At 39.9% G+C, this 11,180-nt stretch overlaps 2 non-coding genes across 2 annotated transcripts; both read left to right on the plus strand.

The window, feature by feature from the left end:
• The first annotated feature begins 7,026 nt into the window (after nucleotides 1–7,026).
• On the plus strand, nucleotides 7,027–7,099 carry TRNAF-GAA (transfer RNA phenylalanine (anticodon GAA)). The gene has a single exon. It is a non-coding gene; the product is annotated as a tRNA-Phe (tRNA).
• A 1,184-nt stretch (nucleotides 7,100–8,283) lies between these two features.
• Nucleotides 8,284–8,366, plus strand: TRNAL-CAG (transfer RNA leucine (anticodon CAG)). The gene has a single exon. It is a non-coding gene; the product is annotated as a tRNA-Leu (tRNA).
• Nucleotides 8,367–11,180: the final 2,814 nt, after the last annotated feature.

The following is an 11,180-nucleotide window of genomic DNA, read 5'->3' on the forward strand; positions in this document are numbered from 1 at the left end:
GTGGTGTCTGTGCCACAATTTTGGGAAAAAATGGAAACTCTTTTTGGAGTCCCCTTGCTGTGTCTTACGTGACGTTGGCATCGTCAATTCCAGGTGGGTTGGGTCGCTCCCCCACCCCTTTTAACTGTAAGAAACTACATACACTATGGCTTGGGGTAACACAGATGATTGAGTCTGAAGAGCTGTTTACTCAGAGGTCTGCTCCAAATCTTCAGTGTCTGCTAGTCAGCGTAGAATTTTTAACTGCATCTAGCCTAGGCAATACTTTGGGCGTAGTAGCCCAGCTGCGAATCAAGCTGCACCGCCTGTGTATCTAATAAGAATTTTTAAATGCATCTAGCCTAGGCAGACTGTGGGGACCCCCAACCAAACCCAGACGCTCAGCCCCCCTACCGCCCCCCTTTCCTTGACAATACAATAATGTAACTCTTACAACTGGATGGGTGAGGATCGGTCACAGCTTTATTAACTCTTTATACTCATTCCATTAGAAAGACATTTTATTTCTAAAATAATTCAGCTTGTTGCAGCATGCCCTGGGTCTCCACTCCGGCAACTTGGCCAACAAGTGTAACTCTCCAACATGTCCTTTCTATTTCCAGGCCACGGAGGATCCTGCGTACTCGTATGCAGGACTCTGACCCCCACCCATCACTCTTAACGCTTGTTCCACTCCGTCCTGGAGTCCTGACAGGAATATGTCCAGTCCAATATCCATTAAGTGAACACCGTCGGGCCGTATGAGGCCTGCGTTATCTCCTTCCAGTTGTCGGTGTCGTACCACTACACCGCCTCTGTCTCTTCTAAATTTTGCCATCCGAATATTTATTACCCGCCTTGTCCGTTCGATGGCCGTGATGTCTCGCGCACCTTGCCATACCGCTATCGGCACAATCTCTGACCATACTATAGCTAGTTTTGTGAAAAATTCTCTGAAGCGCTCAGTGTCTAGTTTCATTATTGCCATTAGTTATGCGCTCTTGTGATGACCTAGGTTGTTTCCCCCGGCCTGTATAACTAAGATGACCAGACATCTTGCCTCTCTCCCTACCTTGATTACCTCCATTAGTACCTATGGCCATAGCAGGCCTTTAATACCTCTCCAGTTGAAATATGTGTTATGAAACTCTAATTTCCTCCCGCCTGGGCGGACTTTCGCCCTTTAATCTGCCCAGTATATATACGAGTGGCCTATCACCCACACTGTTGGCTTAGCGTCACCTGTAAAAGAAACAAACTACGTTAGGATAACAAGTCTGGTCTTATGTATCTTGCCAAACACGTGGATCACCATCTCTCTATCCTCTGAACTTCCGTTTCTGACAGTCCTGCTCTTGCTGCTTCTGTGGCCGCGCCTATGCGGAATGAGTGTGTCCCGTAATCTTTGGGGTGGTTCCCTGCCGATGTTATGCATTTATTAAATATAGCTTGGAACTGGTATCTTGATAATGGCGTCCCATCAATGTGTGATAGGAACAAATTACTTTGTGATCTGATGGTTAGATATGGTTTTACTATTGTTACCCGACTCAGTGTACCGTTTGTGGGTTGTAGAAGTACCCAAGTGCCCCTGCCCGCTGGAACCATTTTCGATTTGTGTATGCGTAGACGTATTGCATTAGTGCCTATGACTACGTCCTGGTGTAATAAGCCTCCACTGGTGCTAATTTTGGATTGAGGGACTAATTCGCTTATGCATAGCGCCCCGAAGAAGGCGATCACAAATGCAGTAGACAGTAGTGTTGCTTCAAATTGTGAGTGTCATGTTAATGGTGTTAGGGATATGATGTGAGAAATCAGTTTTAGTGACACGGGACGGGACGTCTACACTCCTGACTTGGCTGACCCCTTTTCCACCCTTTTATGGATTGTCTGATGATGAATCTTTGTCACATCTCCCCAATTCAGTAGTTGGAAGTGAAATGCTACTCCGGTCAGACACCGCTGCGCTGACGCCCCTGATATGCCCCTCATCATTAGCTGGTGGAGAAATTCTATGGTGACTTGTGATCTGGCTTGTTCACATTGGTCAACCCGTCTGCCTGCTACTAGTCGTGTCCACTCTTCCCATGCCTTACCATATGCTTGCCACGTCGACGGGGCAACTGACGCTCTGATTAATGGCATCAACTATTCGCCACTAGATCCCATAGGGAAGGTGGGCAACTGTTGTCCCGATGGGTGGGCATTGTGGAAGAGCTCTGTGAAAATCTGCCAATTGAATTGTTATAAAGCGTTAGCAGCAGCTTTAGACCCCTCAGCATAGTGGCTAGCGCGGACCCATACATTGTGTTTTAGACACAGGAATGCTAGCCTGGGTAGTAGGCCTAGCACTGGGAGAGACGATGATGCCATCTTATTAATGCAGTGCGCTAAGCTGGTGTTTTTTGTTATGAAGCGTATATTTTTGTAAGCCAGGAGCGCGCCCCATATTTCTATTGCTACCACTATTGGGAAGAAAAATTATTTTCAGGGCTAGATGCAGCGAAAAATTATTATTAATTGAAAAGCTGGTGGAGCTTGGTATAGATGGCCTAATACAATGAGACCCACACACTGCTAGAAGGCCAAATATTTTTTCAGAGTTAGATGCAGAAAAAAATTATATTCAGTTTGCAACCTGATGGAGGTCAGTATAGATGGACTAATAGAACAAGTCCCACACACTGCTAGAAGGCCAAATATTTTTTCAGAGGTAGATGCAGACAAAAAATTATTTTGAATTTGCAACCTGATGGAGGTCAGTATAGATGACTAATAGAACAAGTCCAACACACTGCTAGAAGGCCAAATATTTTTAGAGTGCTAGATGCAGAAAAAAATTATATTCAGTTTGCAACCTTATGGAGGTCAGTATAGATGGACTAATAGAACAAGTCCCACACACAGCTACAAGACCAAATATTTTTTCAGAGGTAGATGCAGAAAAAAATTATATTCAGTTTGCAACCTTATGGAGGTCAGTATAGATGGACTAATAGAACAAGTCCCACATACAGCTAGAAGCCAAATATTTTTTCAGAGGTAGATGCAGAAAAAAATTATATTCAGTTTGCAACCTGATGGAGGTCAGTATAGATGGACTAATAGAACAAGTCCCACACACTGCTAGAAGGCCAAATATTTTTTCAGAGGTAGATGCAGACAAAAAATTATTTTGAATTTGCAACCTGATGGAGGTCAGTATAGATGGACTAATAGAACAAGTCCCACACACTGCTAGAAGGCCAAACATTTTTTCAGAGCTAGATGCAGAAAAAAATTATATTCAATTTGCAACCTGATGGAGGTCAGTATAGATGGACTAATAGAACAAGTCCCACACACAGCTAGAAGGCCAAATATTTTTTCAGAGGTAGATGCAGAAAAAAATTATATTCAGTTTGCAACCTTATGGAGGTCAGTATAGATGGACTAATAGAACAAGTCCCACACACAGCTAGAAGCCCAAATATTTTTTCAGAAGTAGATGCAGAAAAAAATGATATTCAGTTTGCAACCTGATGGAGGTCAGTAGAGATGGACTAATAGAACAAGTCCCACACACAGATAGAAGGCCAAATATTTTTTTAGAGCTAGATGCAGACAAAAATATATTCAGTTTGCAACCTGATGGAGGTCTGTATAGATGGATTAATAGAACAAGTCCCACACACAGCTAGAAGCCCAATATTTTTTCAGAGGTAGATGCAGAAAAAAATATCTTCAGTTTGCAACCTGATGGAGGTCAGTATAGATGGACTAATACAACAAGTCCCACACACAGCTAGATGCCCAATATTTTTTCAGAGGTAGATGCAGAAAAAAATATATTCAGTTTGCAACCTCATGGAGGTCTGTATAGATGGATTAATAAAACAAGTCCCACACACAGCTAGAAGCCCAATATTTTTTCAGAGGTAGATGCAGAAAAAAATATATTCAGTATGCAACCTGATGGAGGTCTGTATAGATGGATTAATAGAACAAGTCCCACACAAAGCTAGAAGCCCAATATTTTTTCAGAGGTAGATGCAGAAAAAAATATATTCAGTTTGCAACCTGATGGAAGTCAGTATAGATGGACTAATACAACAAGTCCCACACACTGCTAGAAGCCCAATATTTTTTCAGAGGTAGATGCAGAAAAAAATATATTCAGTTTGCAACCTGATGGAGGTCTGTATAGATGGATTAATAGAACAAGTCCCACACACAGCTAGAAGCCCAATATTTTTTCAGAGGTAGATGCAGAAAAAAATATATTCAGTTTGCAACCTGATGGAGGTCTGTATAGATGGATTAATAGAACAAGTCCCACACACAGCTAGAAGCCCAATATTTTTTCAGAGGTAGATGCAGAAAAAAATATATTCAGTTTGCAACCTGATGGAGGTCTGTATAGATGGATTAATAGAACAAGTCCCACACACAGCTAGAAGCCCAATATTTTTTCAGAGCTAGATGCAGAAAAATTTTTTATTCAATTTGCAACCTGATGGAGGTCAGTATAGATGGACTAATAGAATGATGCTATGCCCAAAAGATTTTACTTCACTAGGTGCAGTAAAAAAATTGGTATTCTATACACAGGTGGTATATCTTGCAACACAGATAGGCTACTCCACTGACTAACACACTCTGCAATAGGCCAAAAAGGATTAGCTTTGCTAGATTCAGCCAAATGCTGTGAAAAAAACTTGCACAGCACTGGCACAGACCTGCCTGGCAAAAACTGATAGGAACTGATGTAACCTAGTCCTGAAACGGACTCCAATTATAATTAGTCTTTACTCCCACAATCTATCTATTTAAGAGCACAGACCTGCCTGATAAAAGTCGTAGGAAATGCTGTAACCTAGTCCTTAAAAGGACTGCAATCACAACTATTCCCTACTCCCAAGCTATCTGTAGATTTGTGCGAAAATTGGCTTGAAATTAACAAGGTATAGCGCACACAGCAACAGCGGTGCCGTCTAACACGCAGCTGCAGCAGTGAGAAAATGGTGGCGACGGGGAAAATGGCTTGGTCTTATAGGGCAAGGACATGTGACATACACTGCCAATGACACATGCCCTTGCTTGTGTGAAAAAAAGCACTTCGCTCCGTGTGTGCGCTGCTGATAGGCTGACAGATTGCACCTCCCCACTGCAAATGCGGGAAAGAGAAAAAAAAATGGAGATCTTCATTGTTCCTGCAGAGATCCATCCCCTGCCCCTCCCCCCACCCCGCTGTACACTCAAACTGCGTATTAACATTAATTTTCATCATTACTGAGAAAAAATCCAGTTATGATTTTGGTGCACGAACAGCTATCGAACATAACCTCGAACAGCCGAATTTTTCTCAAATCGTTCGTGTTCGCCGAACGGCTCGAACACCGCCCAAAACAGCTCGAATTTGAGATTGGCGAGCAGTTCGAGTAGAACAACGCTCATCTCTAGTTGCAGAGTGAAAACACCTGTTGGACAATAATAGTAATTGCTGGCATTGATGAATTCATTGTGAGGAGTAATTTATAAAATGGGATCACTTTGGAGGGGTTTCTGCTGTTTTGGTACTTTTGGAACTCCCCAAATGTCACCCTCAAAATATTCTTGCAAAATCTGCATTCCCAAAACCCAAATAGCGCTCTTACTTTCAAAGCCCTGCTGTGTGACCAAACAGTAGTTTCTGAAGACATATGGGGCATCACCGCATTTCAATGAAATTGTGCAACTTTAGATATTTTCACAAGAAAAACTAAATATATATTGACCTAAATTTACCATTAATGTAAAGTACAATGTGTTACAAAATAACACTATCAGAATCACGGGGATATGTTAAGCATTCCAGTGTTATTGCCACATAAATTGATACATGTCAGATTTAAAAAACGGTGCTTGGTCATGAAGCTCAAAATTGGCTGTAACTAATAGGTTACAAATCAATATTAAAATAAAAGAAATCATGGCATATTTCCTTTCATCACAAGTAATGCTCATCTTTCTACTGCTTAGCTTAGAAAGAGTTAAACTACAAAAGCCAGAAGAAGTCAGGAACAGTTTAAGTCACAGCGTTCAGGTCACTGTCTCTCCTGGAGGCGTGGGTTCGAATCCCACTTCTGACATTAGCATTTTCTTTCAAAAAATTGTACAGCTTTACTCATTTTACTGATTAGTTGGGGGTCCGCTCTATTGGTGGCAATCTCAAATCGAAAACTAAAAGTGATGGGGCTTAGCAAAACCAATTCTCAACGTTGGAACTTTGGCAGTATTCCTGGGGGTCCTTGAGGCAAATCTTAAATGTCCTGTATTTGTGCTTTCACAAAAGACTTCTGGGAACATCAAATAGTTTCTTTGTGCATATGCTAGTTGTTGCTTTGGCATCGGAAAAATACTGTGGATAGGAAAATGGGAGGGACTATTTCATCTCTATGTGTTCTCTGTCCCTATTAGGGCAGAGAGTGAACCTCCTAAGGTGCTGTCGTGGAAGATTCCTAGAAACCGAATTACCAGTAAGTCTAATTTCAGATTTTTTTACCTCAGGCATCAATAGACTATATATATACTTAATAAACAAAAGCTAAAAGAGCAGATGAACATAGTTTAACAAGTCTGAAATGGGCATGTGATACTGACATCAAAGTTTCACCACAATTTGGGACAAATGTTTTCACTTTCAACATTAACAATAAGTAGAATATTTTCTCTAAATTTGCATCTCCTTTCTTCACTCCAATTGTTTGCACCTAAGAAAAAAATAAAGCTTGATGCAACATTATGCTTACAAATTGTGTTTTATGCTCAATCATCACCTGTACTACAGAGACACAGTCAGAATTACCCTGGCGAATTGAGTAAATTTGAAAATGTAAAAAAAATGCAGAATTGCTGTTTTTTCTATTCATTCACAAAGAATTAATGTAAGTTCTTAAATATGTACGCAAAATAGCGGGACTTTCAAATATAGATAATCTTGCAAAAACAAGTCAAAGTAAAAATAAATACATCCAGTTGTGACATCTACAGTGTGTTGAACATTCCTGAATCTAAATGTGTCCTGCCGAAATAGCTCAGTTGGGAGAGCGTTAGACTGAAGATCTAAAGGTCCCTGGTTCAATCCCGGGTTTCGGCAAAAGTTTTTTTCTTCACCCATTAAATTTTAAGCAGAAAATAAACAAAGCATATGGACTGACTGTTTACAGAGAATATAAAAATCCTAATCATTATAACTATCTACAGGAAATAAAATGATAGAAACTTGAGAACTGAACACTTTTAACTTTTGAGGAAAATAATATTTTTTGTAATTTTTCCTTCATTCTGGACGTCATCACTTTGTTTTATTTTAGTTTGACTTAGCTGTATGAGGATTTAAAGGAAACCTGATAGCTAATACGGGCAGCATGTATCAGACACTAGCTGAATGATTTCAGACATTTATGTTTGACTATGAATCGCTGTGGCATTACTGAGACAAATATGCTTAAATAATATGCCAGGAACAAAGATGTTTGGGAAAAAAGCCAGGAAGGCAAAAAACACAAGCCCCAACTCAGGACCGTCATCTTTCATTCTAAAAATAGGGGTTTCCACGTTAATGGTAAGACAAAGAATCCACAGATTTGGCATTTCTGTAGCGAGGAGAGCCCAATTAAAATGTATGGGGTGCTTGTCTCCATTAGCGCAAGCTGGGCACTAAACTGGCTTATTTGCAATTCTGGATGTTGCAGAGTGAAAACACCTGTTGGACAATAATAGTAATTGCTGGTGTTGATGAATTCATTGTGAGGAGTAATTTATAAAATGGGATCACTTTAGAGGGGTTTCTGCTGTTTTGGAACTTTTGGAACTCCGCAAATGTCACCCTCAAAATATTCTTGAAAAATCTGCATTCCCAAAACCCAAATAGCACTCTTACTTTCAAAGCCCTGCTGTGTGACCAAACAGTAGTTTCTGAAGACATATGGGGCATCACCACATTTCAATGAAATTGTGCAACTTTAGATATTTTCACAAGAAAAACTAAATATATATTGACCTAAATTTACCATTAATATAAAGTACAATGTGTTACAAAATAACACTATCAGAATCACGGGGATATGTTAAGCATTCCAGTGTTATTGCCACATAAATTGATACATGTCAAATTTAAAAAACGGTGCTTGGTCATGAAGCTCAAAATTGGCTGTAACTAATAGGTTACAAATCAATATTAAAATAAAAGAAATCATGGCATATTTCCTTTCATCACAAGTAATGCTCATCTTTCTACTGCTTAGCTTAGAAAGAGTTAAATTACAAAAGCAAAAAGAAGTCAGGATGGCCGAGTGGTCTAAGGCGCTGTGTTCAGGTCACTGTCTCTCCTGGAGGCGTGGGTTCAAATCCCACTTCTGACATTAGAATTTTATTTCAAGAAATTGTACAGCTTCACTCCTGTTACTGATTAGTTGGGGGTCCGCTCTATTGGTGGCAATCTCAAATTGATAACTAAAAGTGATGGGGCTTAGCAAAACCAATTCTCAACGTTGGCACTTTGGCAGTATTCCTTGGGGTCTTTGAGGCAAATCTTAAATAGAGATGAGCATTGTTCTACTCGAACTGTTCGCCAATCTCAAATTCGAGCTGTTTTGGGCGGTGTTCGAGCCGTTCGGCGAACACGAACAATTTGAGAAAAATTTGGCTGTTCGAGGTTATGTTCGATAACTGTTCGTGCACCAAAATCATAACTGGAGTTTTTCTCAGTAATGATGAAAATTAATGTTAATACGCAGTTTGAGTGTACAGTGGGGTGGGGGGAGGGGCAGGGGATGGATCTCTGCAGGAACAATGAAGATCTCCATTTTTTTTTTCTCTTTCCCGCATTTACAGTGGGGAGGTGCAATCTGTCAGCCTATCAGCAGCGCACACACGGAGCGAAGTGCTTTTTTTCACACAAGCAAGGGCATGTGTCAATGGCAGTGTATGTCACATGTCTTTGCCCTATAAGACCAAGCCATTTTCCCCGTCGCCACCATTTTCTCACTGCTGCAGCTGCATGTTAGATGGCACCGCTGTTGCTCTGTGCGCTATACCTTGTTAATTTCAAGCCAATTTTCGCACAAATCTACAGATAGCTTGGGAGTAGGGAATAGTTGTGATTGCAGTCCTTTTAAGGACTAGGTTACAGCATTTCCTACGACTTTTATCAGGCAGGTCTGTGCTCTTAAATAGATAGATTTTGGGAGTAAAGACTAATTGTAATTGGAGTCCTTTACAGGACTAGGTTACATCAGTTCCTATCAGTTTTTGCCAGGCAGGTCTGTGCCAGTGCTGTGCAAGTTTTTTTCACAGCATTTGGCTGAATCTAGCAAAGATAATCCTTTTTGGCTTATTGCAGAGTGTGTTAGTCAGTGGAGTAGCCTATCTGTGTTGCAAGATATACCACCTGTGTATAGAATACCAATTTTTTTACTGCACCTAGTGAAGTAAAATCTTTTGGGCATAGCATCATTCTATTAGTCCATCTATACTGACCTCCATCAGGTTGCAAATTGAATATAATTTTTTTCTGCATCTAGCTCTGAAAAAATATTGGGCTTCTAGCTGTGTGGGACTTGTTGTATTAGTCCATCTATACTGACCTCCATCAGGTTGCAAACTGAATATATTTTTTTCTGCATCTACCTCTGAAAAAATATTGGGCTTCTAGCTGTGTGTGGGACTTGTTCTATTAATCCATCTATACAGACCTCCATCAGGTTGCAAACTGAATATATTTTTTTCTGCATCTACCTCTGAAAAAATATTGGGCTTCTAGCTGTGTGTGGGACTTGTTGTATTAGTCCATCTATACTGACCTCCATCAGGTTGCAAACTGAATATATTTTTTCTGCATCTACCTCTGAAAAAATATTGGGCTTCTAGCTGTGTGTGGGACTTGTTCTATTAATCCATCTATACAGACCTCCATAAGGTTGCAAACTGAATATATTTTTTTCTGCATCTACCTCTGAAAAAATATTGGGCTTCTAGCTGTGTGTGGGACTTGTTGTATTAGTCCATCTATACTGACCTCCATCAGGTTGCAAACTGAATATAATTTTTTTCTGCATCTAGCTCTGAAAAAATATTTGGCCTTCTAGCAGTGTGTGGGACTTTCTCTATTAGTCCATCTATACTGACCTCCATCAGGTTGCAAATTAAAAATAATTTTTATCTGCATCTACAGTACCTCTGAAAAAATATTTGGGCTTCTAGCTGTGTGTGGGACTTGTTCTACTAGTCCATCTATACTGACCTCCATCAGGTTGCAAATTGAATATAATTTTTATCTGCATCTAGCTCTGAAAAAATGTTTGGCCCTCTAGCAGTGTGTGGGACTTTCTCTATTAGTCCATCTATACTGACCTCCATCAGGTTGCAAATTGAATATAATTTTTATCTGCATCTAGCTTTGAAAAAATATTTGGCCTTCTAGCAGTGTGTGGGACTTTCTCTATTAGTCCATCTATAATGACCTCCATCAGGTTGCAAATTAAAAATAATTTTTATCTGCATCTACCTCTGAAAAAATATTTGGGCTTCTAGCTGTGTGTGGGACTTGTTCTATTACTCCATCTATACTGACCTCCATCAGGTTGCAAACTGAATATATTTTTTTCTGCATCTACCTCTGAAAAAATATTGGGCTTCTAGCTGTGTGTAGGACTTGTTGTATTAGTCCATCTATACTGACCTCCATCAGGTTGCAAATTAAAAATAATTTTTATCTGCATCTACAGTACCTCTGAAAAAATATTTGGGCTTCTAGCTGTGTGTGGGACTTGTTCTATTAGTCCATCTATACTGACCTCCAACAGGTTGCAAATTGAATATAATTTTTATCTGCATCTAGCTCTGAAAAAATATTTGGCTTTCTAGCAGTGTGTGGGACTTTCTCTATTAGTCCATCTATACTGACCTCCATCAGGTTGCAAATTAAAAATAATTTTTATCTGCATATAGCTCTGAAAAAATATTTGGCCTTCTAGCAGTGTGTGGGACTTTCTCTATTAGTCCATCTATACTGACCTCCATCAGGTTGCAAATTAAAAATAATTTTTATCTGCATCTACCTCTGAAAAAATATTTGGGCTTCTAGCTGTGTGTGTGACTTGTTCTATTACTCCATCTATACTGACCTCCATCAGGTTGCAAACTGAATATATTTTTTTCTGCATCTACCTCTGAAA

The sequence above is a fragment of the Phyllobates terribilis genome, unplaced genomic scaffold, assembly GCF_046119375.1.
Source record: "Phyllobates terribilis strain yellow unplaced genomic scaffold, ASM4611937v1 Scaffold_65__1_contigs__length_7625178, whole genome shotgun sequence".
Lineage (NCBI taxonomy): Eukaryota > Metazoa > Chordata > Amphibia > Anura > Dendrobatidae > Phyllobates > Phyllobates terribilis.